The sequence below is a fragment of the Camelus bactrianus genome, chromosome 12, assembly GCF_048773025.1.
Source record: "Camelus bactrianus isolate YW-2024 breed Bactrian camel chromosome 12, ASM4877302v1, whole genome shotgun sequence".
Taxonomy (NCBI): Eukaryota; Metazoa; Chordata; class Mammalia; order Artiodactyla; family Camelidae; genus Camelus; species Camelus bactrianus.
This window is the reverse complement of record NC_133550.1, coordinates 59,000,271-59,021,514: the sequence shown is the minus strand read 5'-3', so window position 1 is coordinate 59,021,514 and position 21,244 is coordinate 59,000,271.

The following is a 21,244-nucleotide window of genomic DNA, read 5'->3' as shown; positions in this document are numbered from 1 at the left end:
CCAAGGTGAAGGAAGAAGCTGCATATTTCTTAAAGATCTATCCTTGGAAGTTGTATAATATTACTTTCACCACTTTCTGATGTCTGAAACAGATGACAGGGTCAACCAACATTCAAGGGAAGGAATGACCATTTTCCTTATTTATGGGAAGAATAGTATCATGGGCTGAAGTGTGTCTCTCCCAAATTTATATGTTGAAGTCCTAATCCCTAGTATCACAGATTATGACTGTATTTGAAGATAGGGTCATTAAAGAGGTAATTAAGGTTAAATGAAGTCACTAGTGTGGGCTGTAATCCAATATGACTGATGTCCTTACAAGAAAAAGAGATTAGGACACAGACAAGCATAGAAAGAAGACTGAGTGAAGACACAGGGAGAAGATGATCATCTACAAGCCAAAGAGAGACCTTATAAGAAATCAATCCTGTCTACACTGTGATCTTGTGGTTCCAACCTCAAGAACTCCAAAGAAATACATTTCTGTTGTCTAAACTACCTAGTCTGTGAAACTTTTTATGGCAGCCCTAGCAAACTAACGTATATAGCAAAGGATTTGCAGCCACCTTTACCAGGTCTATACCTGCTGGGTTTGCAGTGTCTTGCTGACATTTATAAACAGAAGTCTACAGATTATAGGAATTGATTCTAAGAGTAATAGATCAAGTGACAGATCATAATATATGATGAATCAGAACAAATTTGTCAATGAGTGGGCATGCACCTATGATTTGATATTGAATGTATTGACATAAACAGCTGGTAATAGCTTTAACAATCTGTTAAATTAGGTAGTTTAAAACTAGATTCAAGAGCACCCTATAGTCAAAGACATTTGTATGCTAGAACATTCCTGGTCAAGAGAAGGGAGTTCATGGAAAGTTCTGTGATGGATGTGCTATGTAGGATCATGATGACAATGGGAGATGTTGCAGTAAAATTGGGCTCACAAGTTTCAGCGGGAATAATGGGATCCAGGAGTTGTAGAGCCTGGTGGCATAACTTAATTGTCAGAGATAAGTGAGTGCAATTACAAAATTAAGCCCCAAGGATAGAGTGACAATGAGAGTGTTTTGACCCACAGGAAACTGTGGTGTCGGCTAATTGATCAATGGGTACCTAGTAAAGAAATAGATGTGCAGCCTACTAAGGTGATGCTTGACCGAAAAATGAAAAAGCTTTAGCTCTCGTGCATACTAATCTGACTCAGGTTGCCATAGTGGGGGTTCATGACCTCATTTCTAGGTCCCAGACCCATGCTGGCTCATCTATCCACAGCCCATCCATTGATGGAGAGGTCAAGCCCCTCTGAGAAAAGACCCTTGGAAAGCTTATTTAATGAATCTCACCCAAAGCCTTCTTCTGAGGGACCTGTTGCTATTTGCCAGGGTGGAAGTGGACTAGGAAATGGGCGTATCTGGACTTCCCAGAAGTTATAAAGTATTGGCTCAAAGCTGACGCCTATTCCTCAGAAACATAAAATACCATATGGTGCCGTCATTCAGAGGGGAGGCGTATGGAAGCCAGGTGATGAATTAACTCTTGGCATGAATCTAACTCACAAGGGACTAAAGGTCTGTGGACACATACTGTGGTTTTATTTCCAGGCCATAACTGTATGTTGATATGGCAGATAGATTTCCAAGAATGACTCCCAATGACTCTTGCCCTTGTGTAAGATCCTTTCCTTCGAGCGTGTACAGAACCTGTGACTGTGAGGAGCTATCACTCCTGTGATTATAGTACATTATGTGGCAAGAGGAACATCACCTGGACGGGCCAAATCGCACGAGTCCTTTGAAAGCAGTTTTTATTCCAGCAGAATAAAGGAAGAAGTAGCAGAAGTGGACGTCAGAGATTTGAAGCACAGAGGGATTTGAGGTGCCATTGTTGGCTTTGGAGATGGAGGGAGCCACATGCCAGGGGATGCAGGGGGTCTTTAGAAATTGAGAGCAGTCTCCAGCTGACAGCCAACAAGGAAATGAAGACCTCAGTCCTCCAATGGCAAAGAAGAGAATTCTGCCAACAACCCGAATGAGCTTGGAAGTGGATTCTTCCCCAGAGCTTCCAAATAAGAGTCCAGCCCAGCCAACACTTTGATTTTGAACTTGTGAGACCTCAAGCAGAGAACCCAGTCCAGTCCACCCAGAGTTCTCATCTTCAGAATTGCAAGATAACAAATAGCTATTTTTTTAAGGAGCTAAATTTATGGTAATTTGTTACTCAGCAACAGAGAATTAGAAATACAATTGGGAATAGATTTAGTTACTGGCAGAATCCTTATGATTCACTGATCCATTAAGCGAGGGATATTTTGATAGGAAGGAATTGCCCATCGCCTCTTCCAAATGACAAAAGCAATTCTGTATCTCTGGGGCCAACTGTAGACAGGAACACCACCCTAAAATATCTGCAAGATTCATAGGTGATGATTTCCTGTTTAACTTGACTCTTTGTCCAGTGCAAAATCCAAATAGCTTGAGAATGACTGGATAATCACAAATACAATCAGGTAGTGATGCCAATTGCAACTGTAGTTCAAGGTAAAGGATGTTTCCTGGAACAAATCAAGTCTCTGGCATCTAGTATACAGCTGGTGCTGAAGCAAATGTTTTATTATTATTTTCCCGATATCCATTGATAAAGGTGGTCAGAAGTAATTTGCCTTCACGTGGCCTGGACATGAGTCCATTCTCTTACTACAGGGTTATGTCAGGATTATGCTGGCTCTCCTGCTTGTTGTCTTAATATTGTCATGAAGGAACTTGATTATCTTGACATCCTAGAGAATACCATACCAGTCTATTACATTAAAGGCATGATGCTAATTGGACTAAAACTTGTATACTTTATGAGACACATGTGTGCCACAGGACAAGAGAAAAACTGAAAATTCAGGAGGCTGATATGAAGTTTCTAGGCACCCAGTGGTCTGGAAAATTTTCCCTTAAGAGTGGGATACAAGTATCTGCATCTTGCACTTCTCATAACAAAAAAAGAAGCATGCTCCTTGGTGGGTATCTCCATCTTTTGGAGGCTTCCTCTCATAAAGACTTACTCAGTTACTGCTACCTCTGAGAGCACAGTTTGCCAACAACAGAGGTCTTTGCTAAACTTCTGATACAGCACTTCCCCTTGGGGGACAAGGCATCCACCCTAATGCAGGGAGATTTCTTTTCTTGTGGAGGAGGTAGCAATTTGTCTTCAAGGGAATGTGCATGTGTGTGTGTATAGACAGTGTAGTGTAAGCCCTGACAGTTGGCTTTTGTTTTTGTAATTCAAGTGCCCAACTTAAGTTTTGATTACCCAGACATCCACTTCAAAGAGGCATCCACTTCAACAAAGGCTATCTTGAACAAACACATTGCCAGCCACAGGACTAGATAAAGAATAGAGTGGAACTCATGCTCACACCCCACCACCCCCAACACACACACCATGAGGCTCCTTTGTCTAGAGATCCTGCCTGATTTAGATAACTGGATGTTTGGGCTGCTTGGGTTTTGGGTTTTTTTTTTCTTTCATCCTCTCTTCTCCCATGCTTTAAATTCCCACGCCTATGTTTTAAATTTGCCAATGGAGAGTGAGTGTGGGAAACCTTAGCCATCCCCTCGACCCCAATAAACAGAGCCCCAGGCCTTGTGCTCTCCTTCCAGTTGTGACCTCGCTGCCTGTCCCCTGGTGTGACTTGTACACTCCAGCGGCTGTAAGCAATAAACTCTTTCTTCTTCAGAGTTGTCTAATAGTTGTTGCTGAAGGGCATCTTGCAATCATAAGAACCACAAGGGTCAGCCCAGTCATGACACTGTTTTGGGAAGGGGAGATGTCTGTGGGAAGCTCACCAGGACCCGGGTGAGTGCCCCCAGGCCTTTCTAGTCAATAGCATTACCATCAATAATGCTGAGACCAGCACAAAACAGGTAGACGGATGCATGGATGGATGGATAGATAGATAGATAGCTAGATAGATATAAGCATAGATATTCTCGATATAAACTAACTTTCCTGCTCGCAGCGCTGTTCCCAGCACCACCAGTCATGGACTTACACATGTTTTATCTATTACCACGGTATCCTATACTCTATGCCTCTGACAAAGCAATTTATTTTACAGTTTCACTAGAGGCACACTGCTAGACGTACATGCATTGAGTCCCATCGCTGAGGAGAAGCTGGCTTGATAAACGGATAGAAAGCCCCATTAAAGTGCTTATAGTGCCAGCTGGGAGAACGCACCTGCGAGGTCAGAACTTAAAGGGCACGGTATATGCCTTAAATCGGTGACCCGCGAATGGTGTTGCCTCCCCCCTGCAAGGGATTGGAAGCAAAAGTACACTGAAGGAATTTTTTGCTCCCTTTCCCAACAACCTTGGCCTGGAAGTGTTTGGAGGAATGCTTGTTCCCACAGGAAGAATGCTTCTACCAGGAAACACAGGCAAGTTCTGTCAAATCTGAAGTCAAGAATTCCCCTCGCCATTTTGGGCTCCTTATGCTGCTGAAGCAACAGGCAGAGGTGGTCACTGTGAAGCCTGGATCCGAAATACCGACGAGAATGTCGTTTGTTGCCTTTTCGCCGTGGTGCCCATATTACAGCACTTGCTGTGTTAGTTATCTATTGCCACATAATAAATTACCCTGAACTTCGGTGGCTCAAGACAGCAGGCATCTATCAGCTGAGCCTTATGCTTAAAGGTCTCTCACAGGCTGCAGCCAAGGTATCTGCCAGGGTGGCTCCCATCTGCAGGCTCAACTAGGGGAGAATTCACTTCCGAGTTCACTCACAGTGTTGTCAGCGGAATTCAGTTCTGCAATAGGTATTGAACTGGGGTCCCTGGCTGTTGACTGGAGGCCACCCTCAGTTCCCCTTCCCAGGATCCCTGACAACATGTTGGCAAGCTTATTCGTCAGAGCAAGTATACCAGAAGAGCAAAAGAAAGGCTGAAGCCGGGGGTTGGGGGGGAGAGAAAAAGAGAGAGAGAGAGAGAGCGAAAAGGAGGTCAAATCCTTAATAATGTAATCTCAAGAGTAACATGCCATCATTTTTGCCATATTCTATGCATTAGACTCAAGTCACTCCATCTCACCCTCACCTGCATATCCTCGGGGAGGCGTTTACACAAGGGTACGAACACCAGGAGGTAGAGATCACTGGGGGGCATTTTTGAGGCTGTATACCTCAAGATACTTATTTGATGATAAAAGAATTTAAGCAGTAGGCTTTCTTGCATGGTGCCCTGTCACACAGAAGGACTAAACTGAAGAATCGTCTGGGACCCAGGGAAATTCTCTGGGTGCCTCTTAGAACTTCCTTGTCTAATAGCCCTGGTCAATGGAAAACAGTTACAGTTCAGCAAAGAAGGATGATTGATGACTGAGATCCTAAAGAGATGAGGGTTTGGCCATACAACCTGGTAAAGATGATGCAGGAGATGTACGGTAGGTAGTAACATGGCAGAAGGAAGCTCGGGTTATCACTTCATGTCTTGTGACTGACTGGTTACTAAAGTGTGAACTGTAGCAACTAGATTTAGATGAATTAATTTTTCTTTTGACTTCGCCCACCCACTACTTTATATAAAGTGTGTTCTTGGTATTAATATTGTAGGTTTAAGGTGGGAATATGACAGAATTGGCATTGTCAGGTGATGACAGACTAGCCAGTGGGATTTTGTGTGCTCCACCTGCTACGGGCATGAATTTTTCATCCAGTGAACGTAAAGGGACCAAGGGAGGTGGACTGTGCTGAATGGTCTTCATTTGCTCTCCCAGGTCCACTCTGTACACTTTTCCATCACTCCTCGGTGCCCTGAGAGACTGATCTCTAAGGATTGTTGGATTCTTGTAGGATTTAGTCAATGAGAGTCATTGGCAGGAGACTGGAGGGTGGAAGAGGAGAAAGCTTGAGTATTTAGCTCCCTGTGCTCCTTCTGGGTCACAGTTTGGCAATGGATGCTTCTAACGGAAGTCACAGTTCCTACTGGAAGACCTTCTCCTCCTAGATCTATGGCTTTCATCAGTTTTGGCAACAGCCTCTTCCCTTGCCCTCCTGGTACAGGGGAGGTAGGAGATTTGCACTGTTGCCGGTCCCAGGGTGCTTCACTGTCCCTTATGGGTTTCTCTTAACCCTGCCCACACGTTTTAGAAATAGTCCCTTGTTTAGACTACATCCTTTTTGTGCAAACAATCTCTTTCAGGTCAGTCACAGAAATGTATTAGAAGCTTTTATGAACAAGGCTGCTTTCCCTTTCCATTCAGAAAATACACGCAATTGAAGTTTATGCTCATGAATTATTTAGTATGGTTTATGATAAAATTTGTTCTGTGTTTCACAAAGGATGTTCCATAAGCACGTATTGAATGAAATGTATGACTTGTGATCTGAAATCTAACAGGAGCATCCTTTTCATAAAAACAAAAGCTAAGGAACTTTCAAATATAACAAGTCACTGCCAGAGTCTGGAAGGTTTGTGACTGGCCAGAATTCTTGATGTTCTGAATTTTCCTCAAAAGGGGAACTGGCTAAATATGGTCCTTTGCAGAACTTATTTTGATAGAAAGGAGAGGGGGAGAGAGTGAGAGAGAGAGAGAGACAGCATTGGGGATTAGAATCTCATCTGGTGAGGGGCTTTCAGAAAGGGGACATGAAAAGATTGAGAATCCTAAATACAACCTTCTGCAAGTAACAACTGCTAAAGGGTGTCCCTCAACTTCAACTCTAGTCTCCCACAAGCAGGTGAGTAAGTAGGGGTGGCTATATGCTTGTCCCCCGAGATCCATCAAAGCTTGGACCTCTAGTGACTGGAAACTCACAGGTGGGTTATTTCGCTCCCCCACTTCCTGTTTGCCAAATGCAGGTTGATGGCATTCAGTGTTCATCAAAACATCTCAGAGGGGACTAATTAGGTTTGCAAAATGCCTCTGACTATTTTTAAAGCTTGACTTTCAAGCAAAAAATTTGGCTAAAATGCAACCCTTGGCTTTCAGAAGCTGGCATGAGTTGACCCAGTGAGGCACTTTTTTATCTGGCTTTCCTCAAAAGGAGAGAGCCATGGACCACAGTGAGTACCAGATTTCTTGAGCCTTGTCCCAAATCCCTTAAAGACTCATACTCTGACCCTAGGAAGGTACCTGCCAAAGTCTTCATCTCAGAGTATCCATCTGTATATATGTTTCTCTCTTTTAATCTTTTCCAGAAAGATAGTCCCTGGAGTTCATTGCTCATTTTCAGCTATCTTTGGCCTTTCTCTGAGTTCCTTAAGATTTAGTGGTGTCTCTCTGATTAATATCTATGGATGAACTGTTTAAACTGACATTGATGGAGAATTTGGAGAACATGAAAAGAGCTTGTATTACAATGTTATATTAAGAAAGAACTTTACAAAGCCACATATATATGGTATGATGACAATCACTTAAAATACACTCAGAAAATATAATAGCATACTCGCCTTTGAGATGTGGGAAAAGGAATTAATTATATATATTTATACTTAAAATAATTCTTATAATGATGAAGTATTACATGTATAATGGAAATATTAACTTTATTTTAAATAGGTTTAGGGTTGCCATTTGCAATTGTAGGGTTTGTACACTGCTCATGGCACCTGGCTGAGGAAATCAGCTAGGGCTGAAATCTAGACCAAACTTGGCTGTGGTGTGGAGGTGCACCTGCCCAGGGTCCTACCTCTTTCTAATCTACCTGCCCAAAGAGGGCGTATTTCCTAATCCACGTGGAAGCTTTATAAAGAATAGTGGAATCCCAGGACACAGAGCTGGTGAGTAACCTCATCATGGTGAAGCTGACGTCCTAGGTATTTCCTCTAGATAGGACAATTGTGTTTTACAGGTTCTGCCTCCTCTGACATCATTTAGAAGCCCAGAACAACAGTTGTATAATTGTGCTGTGTTGGTTCCAGATAGAGCTGAACGATTCAGATCCAATCCCGTGTGCTAGGAAGACATGCCAAACTCGGTGGCAAATTCGTGGTCTCAAGTCTGATTTCAGCAAGATGTTGTCGGTGTTTTGGATCATTCTACCTAAGACTCTGAGTAAGTGTTGCTTTCAGAAGGAAGCCGGGCAGATTCTATCTCGTGCAAGTTAATCAGAAGTGTCTTAGCCCAGGTTTCCCAAATTGAGTTCTGCAAGATGTTAATATGGTTTATATCCGTCCATACACACATGCTCACATAAATGATGAAACAATACTTTTCACGAAAGAATAGTAAATCAGGTGCTTCCTATTCTCTCAAAGGACTCAAAGGTCCAGAACAACACAGTAGTCCCTGGTACTCCCACGTGCTAGAGAAACGTGTTTCTGAGGATGTGAACTCATCTCTGCTGGCACTGGTCCAACACCTCTTCCAGCCTCGGCATTAGGGGAGGTGGGTGTGATAGAGGACTCTGGAGAGATTAAAAAGTGAAGACTTTTCAGAGAAAGAGCTGTCAGGGAGCTTGGAGTCTCCGTTCCCCTCGCCACCAAAACTTCAAGAAGACATGTCAAGAACTTGACATGTTTTCCCTGGAGTTGAGGAGTGCAGGGTCTGGTATCTGACTCACATTTGAAAAGTATGAAAATAAGAACCAGGGCTGGTGCTTCCCTAACTGGTTTGAGAGACAGGAGAGCTGCTCTGGAAAGGGCCCTGACTTCTAGAGTTTTTAGCACAAGAATGCATGCATATTTACGGAAATTCAAATATGGACCCCTAGGAAGGGTATGTGGCTTGGGGAGCGTGAGAGGGACTCTCTCCAAAAAGACCACCTGGCGTGGGGTGGTGAGGTAAATAGAAGGGTGGGCTACTGGAAACCAGGGGGCTGTCATCAAGGGGACAGTGGTTGAGAAGATGCAGCGACCCAGGGAGTTTATACAGACCCTGCAAAGATGCTGTAAGAAAGGAAGAGTCACTTTTGGACATGCATCTTATCTGTAAGGTTACAGCAGGAAACAAACTGTGCTTGTCAGATCAGGACTTCCCACCCTCTTAAAACTACAGGGGGTCTCAAACAGTAGCTGGTAAGTGGAGGAAAAGGCAGTGTAAGATGGGAAAGTGAAAAAACAAGAATTCTAACTTCCCTTCTTATCTCAGTTTCTCAGCCGAAGCTTGACCTGAACTGACGGCAGAGACAGATTTTTAAATTGTCTGAAATTTGGAGTTTTGATATTCTGCTGGACAAAGTCTACTTGTTTAATAACATAGCTATGAAACTATGAGATCTTCCTGAGATTTCATCATAAATAAGGAGGAAAACCTAAGAGAGAGAGGTTCAAAGAAAAAGTGGTGTGAAGGCATTGGCGGTTCAATGGTAGAATTCTCGCCCCTCCCCGCCCAAGAAAAAGTGGTGTGAAAAACAGTGAGTTTCTGCTCACATCTTACTGAGTTCGGCTCATTCAGTTGACTGGTTATGGATATTTAAGTTTAGCATCTTGCTTATTGGCCTGGCCTGCTGGTAACAGCAACCTGGCCTTAAGCTTTCTTTTCAACGTTACTGTAAAATGTACACTCACTGATTATTTCACATCAAAAGTCCCCCTCTAGTCATTTCTGAGTTTTTTCTGTGGAGTTGCGGTTCTTACCCAGAAGGGCATGTCTTTCTGCTCCCTCCACTCCAATTTTCTTGCTGCGATTTGCTGCCTCTTCTGATGTCGGTCTCATGACAAAGAGCTCTGTTGATTCCACTGGGCTGACCCTGATGGCTCCTCCCCGACCCCAGGGAGAAGGTGGTGCTTCCCTCATGTCCACAGTGTCACCTTGACCGTTTGTACAACTTCTCTGGAGCAAGAAATCTGATCTGCCCCCTTGAAACAAGAGGTTTTACAACTGTTGTCTGTTTCATAAACTAGCTACTTCTTCGGCTTCTGGTGCTGATGCTGCCACCTGTTGAGAGTTCCTGAAAAAGCAGAATGCTCAGTGGTGCCCTGTAAACTCTACATACTCAGGGACCATTCAGCTCAACCATCTGGACCACTGCCACTTTCCCCACGTCTCCACCGCTCCCAGCCCCCGAGAGGAAGATGTCCTTCTCTCCTCTATCCTGAAAGCCACTCCACTTCCTGACCTCAGATTAACTGCTTCCCCAGGATGATTGACAAGGCAAATATTAATTTCCTTTATGAAAACCACTGACTGCTAGTGTGTCATTGTGGCTCGATCAACCCAGCAAGAGGATAACAAAATTTACTTTTTCTCGGGTTAAGATTACCCATGGTCACTTTATCACATTAAAAACAAAAAAAAAGAGATACATCTATGTCATTGTCTTAATCTTTGTGTGATAAACGACCTTTAAAATGTATTTTGCTGTACCAATTGGCCACCACATTAATGTCATCCTTTTTATGTATATTGTCTTGTAATTTCAACGCACTTGTATGGTAGTTTTCAAATTGTATTCATGGTTAATATTTATATGATTTCAACTTAGTCCATGGATGGATGGCAGAAAGGAAAAAGCTTTGAACCAGTTGTGGATCTCATGTTCTTCAAACTGCCTGAATCAAGGAAAAAACCCAAAACCTTCAGAATGCGATCCCAAGTGAGGACAAATGATTGCTCTTTATAATGCACAACCCGCTGCTGGCATTCCAGCAATGCACAAAATTCATGACAATATTGGAAGTGTCGAAAATGGTTTAATAAGTTTGGGAAATGCTGCATTATTAGATGAGTAAAGGCTGGTAGGTAGGGAGTAGGTAGGGGCTGGTCAGCTTATCTCCAAATCATGTGCCCATGAGTCCCTGCTGGGATCCCAGTGGCAGAGGGAATGAACAATCAGAGTCTGCTTTGCAGTTAAGAGTGTGGGCGTTTTAGGAGGTGCCACAGAAGGTTGTCGTTCATCTTGCTGCCCAGGAGGTGTGACGAGGCACCAGTGACCTGCGAGGAAGGAGTTATACTTGTCTTTCTACCTGCGGCCTCTTGTCAATTATGGGTTTCATAAATGTAAACTGGGCGCCCTGCTGGGGAGAAGGTTATGGGGCTTTGGGCATTTCTCTCTGTGCTTCTTACTAGTGAGGATGAAACAGTCTCTGTCTGGATGGGAAACCTAATCCAATAAGGTCAAAAAAAAAAAAAAAAAAAAGATCCAAGGGAGGCAAAAGAAGAATTAAAAGCATTGTCACCAGGCTGGCCAGAGAAAGACGCAGTGCAGAAGAGCAAGGGAAGGGAAAGGCTTTGAAGCTGCAGTGCTGGCGAGCCTGGGGCTCTGCCTGCAGAAGGTAAAGATGTCCCTTCCGAAAGAGCCGCTGCCGCTCACGCTTGAGAACATAAAGGAGCCGGTTCAAGGAGTCTTGCGACTACTGGTCTAGAAGAAAAAGACACCAAGGGTGGTCCGGAGTCTGCTGAGCAGTATGGGGCTGTCTGCACGCAGATCCGATATGCCTGATCTGGAGTGGAGCTGGCTTCCTGCAGTGAATGAGCATCTGCCAAGATGTGTCAGAGCTAGCAATCACTACCCACTTCTTCCAGGATGTGTGGGCAAAACTGAGCCAAGCTTATGGAGTTGGAAACTTGTCTCAATATTAATAGTCTGATGTCTGGGGAAGAAGATCGAAGTCCCCTCAAACACAAGAAGCTGACATTTCTTTTTCCCCCATGAAAGGATGATCATTTAGAGGAGAAAGGAGGGCATGTGGAGTGAAGCATGTAGAAAGTTTTGAAGAAATGAGTCTGAGAAGTAGCCTTTTGGACTGTGTTTTGAGATACTATGATAATAAACGTGGCTCTGCTAAAGGTTACTGGAAAGAAAGGTTTTGTTAAAGACAAGTGTGCTCCCTTGATCAAGAGGGCTTAAAACTGAAATTTGAGAGGAATGGGAAAAGGACTTAGATAAAACTGTCCCTCAGCAGACTGAGGAAGGTGGAGAGCCTGATTCCGAACAGCTAATGTAGGGGCTCTGGATCTCCATGAGGTTAATTGCTGTTCAGCTAGAAAGCGTTTGTGATGAAAGGGAAGTGGGAAACCCCAGGTTACACAAACCTAATCCTGGTTCTTTAGGGAAGGACTTCTCACACCAACTTGCATGTGATTTTCAGAGAGGATCAGGGTACAAAGTATGCCCTAAATTCGTTGACCACAGAATCTTGTTCTTTCACTGACATGTCTTAATGTGTCATAAAAAAGCTAGTGATCTATGGCACCCCATTGGGGAAACCTTGATCTAGAAGAATGTAGCAGCTCTACAGAACCCCTTCTGGCTCCTCCCATAATTCTGCAAATCTCTGAGTGGATCGGTTGGCATTTGACAGGGACTAATACACGGCAGGCTGATTCTCTGCCAGAATTAGGAACCGATTTAGAAATGATCAGTGGAGTCAGAAGGGAGGACATCTAGGATGACTTTACTAAGGGACGTGGGCGGAGAACGCGGCTCTAGATCTTTTACTCACGTGGTGCTACAGACGGAACTGTGTTCCTCCACAATTTATATGTGGAAGCCCTCCCCGTGCCCCTGCCCCAATGTGACGGTGTTTGCAGATGGGGCCTTCAGTAAATGCTAATTGAATGAGCGAATTGAAAAAAAGAGATTTTTGGTGAAGTTTAAAGGGAGAAGGAGTCTGGAGGAGCTCATTTGATCAAACCAAGACATGAGGAGTAAGTAAGAGCCAGTGAGTTGAAGAGGGTGGGGGTGCGGGGTAGGGGAGACCAGGAAGAGTTCCGTAAGGAGGGAGCAGCGCTTAGAAGCCAAAGAAAGCAAAGACACAATGCACTTTGTTCTGCCAGAACAGGGATGCAACGTTCTTGAAAAACTTCATGTGATAAAAATTCAAGTTATTAAAGTATCATTTCAATGGGAAAAGAAGGTTAGGGGGTTAGAGATTTTCAGACTCAAAATAACAGATGCTGCTTTTTCTATATGGATTTCAAAATCTGCAAAGAATTAAGATCTTGTACCAGTGGGAATTTCAACGAAGCAGACATCTGCTGGAGGTCTAACTCTGTGAAAACACATCCACGAATAAATTGTTGTAAAAGCCTAATAATTATTTTCATTTTTCAGAGGCTGGAATAAGCAATAAAGGGGAAGGACGCTGTGAACTTAACAGCGATGGACACAGAACAGGGCGATGATAAGGAAGTCGAGGCCCTTTATTTGAGCCCTCCTCTCTGTTCCTCCCTCCTGTTCTCCTATCTTCCTTCAACACTTATTGTGTGCTCAATGCCAGAAATACAAGATGAAGATTAATAACATCTCAGTCATTTCTTTTCTCACGTAGCTCACAGCCTAAGAGGAAGATAGCTAGACAAACATAACTAAAAAGTAATATAAGAAATGATATATCTGGGTTCAAAATGTGAAACGGCATACCAAGAATTATGTGCACATGGCGGTGTTGGCTAGGGAGATGTTCCACTCTGAAGTTGCCCCGTTAGAATGTGTAAAAGTTTCTGCTTCCACTGAGTGACATATGCGAAGGGTTCTTCAAGAATTCCAAGGGGAGGGGAGGCTTCAGAGGGGCATGGATATGAAAGGATGTCATTGGTGTATTTAGAGGAATGGTGAACTGTCTGGTGTAGTTGAATGAAGAGGAATAGAGAAAGAACGCCAAGGTAAGGCTGGAAAAGTGAGCCTGTGAACAGTGTCAGCCTCTGCCCATGTGTATGTGTTAGACAGATGTGAGTTGTAAAAAGCAGACAAATAGAAGGATATTAAATAAAGGAGTTAAATGATTAGATTTGCACTTTCGCACATAGAACTGAGTGGCTAATGGCATAGAAGGGAACACTGAATATAAATAATAAAATGCAACCTACCATACTTAGCTTTGAAGACAGCCTTTGAAAAAGGTCAGGAAAAAGATAGGGATGGTCTTAGAGCTTTGGATGCGTGAAGAGAGAACTTGTTAGAAGATGCCACAAAATTAAACTCTTGATGCATTTATTTACTCTTTTATTCAACAAAGTTTTATCTAGTAACAAATATATGTCAGGGATTGTAGTAGGTTCTTGGGATAGAGATGTGAACCAAACAGCTCTGATCTCTGATTTTGTGGGGCTTACAGTCTAGAACGTACAGTTACAGCTCATTAGTTGGCTGCGGAAAGAGATTAATGTGTTACATCAAGAACTAAATGAATATATGTATATTCATGTATGACTGAAAAATTGTACTGCACACCAGAAATTGCCACAACATTGTAAACTGACTATAACGCAATAAAAAAGTGATTTACCATCCAAAAAAAAAAGAAGTAGAAGGAGGAAGAGGAGGAAGAAGGGGAAGGGGAGGAAGAGGAAGGATGGAAGGAAATAAATAACATGGCAGAGAATGGTGTAAAATAGAAATTATCAGGGCACATCCCACTAACAGCAAAAGCTGCTTCATTAAAACTTTCTCGTATGGCACCCATATATGAATATGTGTACTGGGCCATGATGTAGGATATGTGTCTTCCTGTGAGTGACTGGTTTCAGGCATCTCACTCGGAGGGCTTCCCCCATTGAAATCCATTCCAAGAACAACTCAAGTCCTGTCTGTCCTGCCTGAGCCTCCTCTGTTGGCTGCGCACCACCAGGCTCTCTCTCTCTTCTGCTCCTGGCATCTCTTTTCTCTTCCATTCTTCTCGCGCTTTTTTAATGGACTTTTTTGTAGTTACTTACCTTTGTGTGGGACAGGTTGATAATTATCTAATTAGTATAACAACATTTACTGAGGCCTGAAGGAAGTGGGGCGTTTCTGAACAAGCTAGGGAGGGAGAGTGTGTGCCGGGGAAAGTGTATTAGTTTTCCAGGGCTGCTGTAACAAACGATCACAAACTAGGTGGTTTAAAACAACAGAAATTCATCCTCTCATCGCTCTGGAGGCTAGAAGCCCCAAATCAAGAGGTTGGCAGACACAGAACCTAAGGCCCAGACTGCCCCTTGTGTCCACCCCAGGGCAGCCCCTCAGGCTGCTCTAAGTGCACTTCATGCGGGCGGCATGAGCTCCAAGGGAAGAAGGCCATTTCTGACGGAGACGCTGATTCCACTCTGTAGTCTAACGGATGCTCAGTGTAGCTCGGGAGGGGGGGGCCGAGGTCATTACTTCTCAGATTACAAGTTGAAAGTGAATTGTATTATCACTGACTGGCTTCTTATTTTAGCTATAGGTCTGCATAGGAATTTTTTAATCTTTTACTGTTTTTTAGATCTGTACTTAGGACGTATGAGCTGGACTCGTTCTGCTATTTGGATTTTACTACAGTGCAGGACCTCTGCATCCTCTTCCAGAAAATTCCTCTGCACCTCTCCCTTAGTATCCACCTCCCCTCCAGGCCAGATGGAATAGTGTTTCTTACCATCTGAGTCTGTAAGGCAAAGGCAAGGAAATCAGCTGGACCCAATGACAGTGTGATTCTGTGGGCACTGGGCAGAATTGTCGCTGGCTCTATGTGGGTGTAGGTAGACAGGGAGGCAAAAGGTGGAGAAGTAAGGATTACCAGGCACAGTTGCTGTGAAAGTGTTTTTCAGGTTGAAGGTGCACAGCACACTAGACTATTAGCCCAAGGACTCTGGCATCTTTTGAAAACAGTAAAAATAAGAAGAAAACAGAGTAAAAGTATCCTTCTGGCATCTGGGGATCTCAGAGAGCTGCTGCTACCCTAGTGGTTCTGGGTCCCCTCAGAGGCTCCCAGTGGGGCAGGGATGCGGGGAAGCTCTGAGAGTCAACTCCCCACCAGGTGCTGAGCAAAGCACTCTTCATCCACAGGCTCCACCAGTCTTCCCCACGGCTCTGTGAGAAAGGCCTGATCATGCCCCGGATGGCGCGGGGGCACTGAGGCTCCCAGAGGAAAGTAGCTTGAACAAGGTCTTTCATTCATTCTACAAGTGACGTCACGTTCTCTGCTCGTTGGCAGTCCTGACTGTACTGGGTTGTGGTTTTCAATTTGGTTTCAATTATAGGACATGGGAGTATAAAAGGGACCGCAGGGCACCTCTTCTTCCCAGAAGCACTCCTCCTTATCTCAGCTGTACAGTAGCAACACAGTTCCCTCTTGATGGTCAAAGTCAATCACCCCGGCTAGTGCCCCTCTTCTTTGCCTGTTGATCACTGGCATGAGAAACTCAACGTGGCTGAATGCAGGTCTCAACCTCGAGTTTAATTGAATCATTGCTGTGTCTCCAGTGGCAGCATTCCACTGTTGGTATCTAAGATTTTTAGACCAGTCCAAAGTGGCCAAGAGCGAAAACAAAAATCTCACTGGTGGATCACTAAGGATCATAATGAAAGGAGCCACTCCTATTTCTACTCCTTGAGTCTCAGATCCATGAGTCCTGGCTGTGGGGAAACATCATGTCATGGTTGCTGAAGGAGAGCATGTACTGCAACATCCTTCAGGACATCACCCAGCCCTGAACGATGTGACTTGGTCCGCAGCTGAGGTTATCCACTGTCAGGTAATGAATCATCCCAAAACATGGTGGCTTAGAGCAATACCAATCATTTTATTCTTTCCGTCTCTCACAGTTCTGGGGTGGCCTGGCTTAGCGAGGCGGTCCTAGCTCAGTGTTTCTCATGTGGTTGCAGTGAGCACTGGGGATGGAGTCATCTCAAAGGACCCTTCACCCACACGTCTGGGGTTGAGTCTGGCTGCTGACGGGGATGATCAGTCAGAACACGTGCTTGTGGCCTCTCCAGGTGGCTTGGGCTTCCTCGTAGCATGGTGCCTGCATCCAAGAGACAGGAAGTGGAAACCGCCAGTTACTAAGGTCTGGAGCCAGAAACTGACCAAGCATCTCTTCTCATTGGTCAGAGAAGTTATGGAACACAGAAGGAAGGGGAGAGCACCTGGACCCGCCTCTTCTAGAGAAGCAGTGCCAACTTCTGTGGCCACGTTTTACAACTGCCATGGAGAGTAACTGGTAGAGTGAGTTTTAAATGCAGACTGTCTAATCCCAACGTTTGTGCATTCTCTATTTCTATATGCTGTCTGACTAAGAGCCTCGGTCTGAAGCCTAGGTCAGGTGCTGGCCAATTCTGTGATGTTGAAGAGGACGTTGCTTACTTCCCAGCTGCCTGTTAAAGTGGCGGCATGAAAAGGTTCCCTCCGAGCTCTAAGCCACCACGGTGTCCTGGGAACAGTCATGGTCTTGCTCACAGTGAGGCCTCCTTGGAAGCCTGCGCAACCCTTTCCACAGATGAAACATTCCAGTGAAGTCCTGCCTCTTCTGTGACAATAGGCTAAAGCAGGGTTTGCTCACACAGCTTAGTGTCTTGGCCCCTAATGTGACACTTTATCTATTGATCACTTCACTTGCAAAGATTTTGGATGTCACCCTCCAATTTTCCTGATTGTTTCAGGAGGAGCAGGGAGTAGTAGAAGTAAAGCGTATTAGCTCTCGGCTCCCATTCTGCCTTGGCCTGTACCTCAGGCTTCGAGGCTGGGCACGTCATGCCTTCTTCTCTAGACTTCAGGGTTTCCACCTGCAAGATCAGTTGTGGGGGCAGGGTTGAGTAAGCTGACCTCTAAGGCTGCTTTTTGATTTTTGTTTCAAATGTATTTATGAGATGAGTTACACGAAGGAACATGACTGATGTTTTTACATCGTTGACATCTTTGCATGTAGTAGGTGCTCCCAACATGGTGACTCCTTTTGTCTTGTAGACATATTCATGCTTTTCTGGTGTCCTTACTGAGACTATGGGCTCATTAAAGAGAAGGGCACAAATAATTGGTTCTTGCTGAATACTTGCTCCCTTGACATCAATAATTTAGGACTCGCTGACCATTCAGTTCAGGCTGAGATGGGGAATTATAAGAAATACACTCAACAAACACACTGTGATTACTTCTACTTGATTCATCAACCACTCCTGGGTGCCTCCTCTGGGTCAAACACTGTTCCAGCAGCTCTGCGGACCCTACAGGATGGAAGAAGTGGTCTCGGTCTTTGGAAACTTCCGTGTAGTGTGGCAAACTTAGGGGCACTGTAACAGATGCTGAAGTCTGAGTCAAAAGCGCCTTGGGAATATAGATGACAGAGAAGATGAACGATGTGGGGAGACCATCAAGAAGATGGGGCCAGACTAGGGATCTGAGGGGCAGCATTGGCTCTAAGAGAAGAGGGGGGAAAGGGTATTCTAGGCAGGGCAAGACAAGAAAAAGCCTCACAGATAGGGCTTACTGAGACTGCTTAAAGAAAGGAGGGAAGCACACCATACCTGAGAATTCATGTACACGAAGGGAGAGGAGCACCGAGGCTGAAAAGAGTAAAAAAAAATAAAAAATAAAACAGTGTTTGAGGCCAAGCCACGGATGGGTAGGAATGCTCTCTCGGGGATACAGGCCTTCACTGTGCATGTGATGAGGAGTCACTGGTGAGCTGAAGAGGAGTGTGGTATGATCAGATCTGTACATGGAATGTTTCTTCTTCCCTTCCTCCTTCTACATAGACTCCCATGTGCCGATCAGTGTGCTGAGCCTGGGGTATATACAGAGGTGAATACCACAGGGTCCCTGCCTTCAAGGTGCTCATAGTGTGTGTACAAACTATGAAGTGCGACAGAATAAAGAATCCTAGCTCTATGGTTGAAGTCTGGACAGGGCAGGGATCCCTGGAGGGTCAGAGGAGGGAACAGGTAATCATACCTGGGAGCAGGGAGGGGTGTATTCAAGAATAAAGTGCCGGAGAGGGAAACGGAGGCAGAAGGACCACTTAGGAAGGCTCTTCCTTCATTTATTTAGCCAATATCTACTGAGCACCAACGATGTGCCAGGCGCTTTTGTGGCCACTGGAGACAACAGTGCACAGCAGGTGGGACCTCCTGCCTTCACGGAAATTACATTAGAGTGAAAAGAGAGAAGCCACAACAGGAAAATCAAACAACAGCAATAATAGTATCTGACATTTGCTGAGTTCTTAGCAATGTGCCAGGGACTGCTCTAAGTGCCCGTGATACATTACCTCAGTCTTCATAACAACTTTGTGAAGTGGGTATTGTTATTTCCCTCCTTTTATAGGTGGGAACCTGAGGCATAGAGATGAGAGAGCACTTTCCTGAGGTTTGGCAGTTAGCAGGAAGCAGAAACAGGATTTGAACTGAGATGGCTGGAGCCCAGAGATAAAGGTCTTAACCACAGGGCCATGTTACCTCTTCATTAATCTAATAGAGAAATATGAGAGTGAGAAGCGTCATGAAGAAAGTAAACCAGGGCAATGGGGTTGAGAGTGGAAAGTAGCATGAGGGTGATGCCTGTAGGCAGCTTCGGGAAGACCTCACTCGGGAGGTGACATTCCAGTGGTATCTGAATGATGGGGAGGATTTGGCCATGAAATGATCCCAGCAGGAGGGTCTAATGGCCTCCACTGGACCATTGAGAGTGAAGGAGAGAAAAGCCATAAAAACACAATTTGCCTCCAGGCTGGATGTATGGGTCAAGGGAGGGCTGAGCTGGAGATGCTGTCAAAGGAGACTTAAGCCCAGGTGACATCAGGGAGGATGCCAGCACTGAGCTGTTTTCCAGCATCACTCAGAAGCCTCCCCCCACTGCATAGCTACCCTGGGACCCTGCCTGCCATAAACTCAAGTCTCAGCCATTTCTGGCTAATGTTCATTGGCCTGGACATTGGCGATAGAGGTGTATAGCAGGTGGGATCTCCTGCCTTCTGCTGGCTAAGAACTTAGTGATACACACAGGCAGTCTGGGCTTTGAGCAGGTAAACATGTATTCCTAATTTTGCCAGAGCTGGGCGCCAGATCTCAGGGAGCAAATATGTGACCAAGAGTCTTTGGAGTGGACGAGGCACTGAAGCTTACAGCAGAAGGCTGAGGGGCTCTCTGCTGAGCAGAAGACCAGAAACCTTGTTCAGAGGGTTGTGTGGGAGGCCAGGTCTTTGGAAGGAACTCTGGCCAAGATTCTGGTAAAGCAGATGGGGGAAAAATGCAGTTTTGCAGAGCTCTGGATCAGGAATTTGGCGATCTGAATATTTATACTGTTTCTGCTGCCAGCTTACTGTGTGATCTTGGCCAAGTCATTTTTTTTTTCCCCTCTGGGACTGATTCTTTCTGTAGAAATAGGGGCATTGGATTGAATGAAGGCTAAGGTTCCTGGCAGATGCCTTGTTTCCATGGTTCTGGAACTTAATTCATGAGCTGAACCTCATGTAGGGCAACTGCAATGAAGAGGCAACGATAAAACTTGCTTTTCCAAATAATTCGCTATTTCAATATTTCAACAGATTCTTCTACATTGCTATCATGGGGAGGGGCATCAGAACTTTGTGGGATTCTTTGAGGTTTAATACAATGTTTTGAAGATGAGAAATACACAGAGGATAATCAGGGAGCACCAGCCCTATCAGCACTGTGTCCTGAGGGTGCTGAGCCAGGCTAGCTGGGTCCTGCTCTTGCCCTCACTCATGTCTGAGGCAGGCTGGGGGGTTGGTGGGGTCCTACCTGCCTCCCCAGATTCCTGTTCATAACAGAAAACTCATATTTTTGCCAAAAACATGACACCTAGGCACAGTACTGGGCTGTGCCATTAGGATTGAGGGATCCTATCAAATTTTTGCTTCTGTTTCCCTCTAAATCCAGCCTCTGCACTCAAGACTCAGAAGGCAGCTTGAAGAATAGAATCACAAAGTACAGACTCTGATTCCCAGGGGATGTGACAGCAGCTGTTTCTACAGATCCTTCGATGCTAACCGCATTTGTTCTTCCAATGTATAGGCCTCTATCTCATCACTGCTGCAACTAACGTGATTTGTAGTCACAGTGGCTCATGGCCAACTGCCCACTAGGCTAATCAGCTTCAGACTTAGCAGGCTGGGGGAAGGTCAGTGGCTACAGCTGTCAGTCCCATCATTAGCGCATTATTTCTTAGAGAAATGGAAATAGCTATTTCTAATTTGGATGCTGCCTCCTTGAACAGGGTGAATTCTCCTCTTGTTCTTTTTCCTGATTCATTTTCAGGAGGCTCAGCATTACTTGCTTCTCCCAGAGACACGGGTTCTGACTGCCACAAAGAGGGACACAGCAGATGAAAGGCACAGCCTGTCCTGGGCAGCCCCCTCCTGGTGTCAGCGTGCTGGAGAACCAAACCCCACTTGTGCCGGCCCAGGCCGCTTTCCTTCCCGCGGTTCATAACCAGAGGCGGGTACCTGGAAGGGAATAAGTGAAATGGAAGATTCAGGGGCCCTACTTGCACAAGATCCTTTTGAGGCTCTAAAGGAAGCCCTAGCAATATGTTCACATGAGCACGACTGTCTTAATCTGATGGGGCTGCCATAAAAAGCACCACAGACCAAGTGGCTTATAAACAACAGAAAT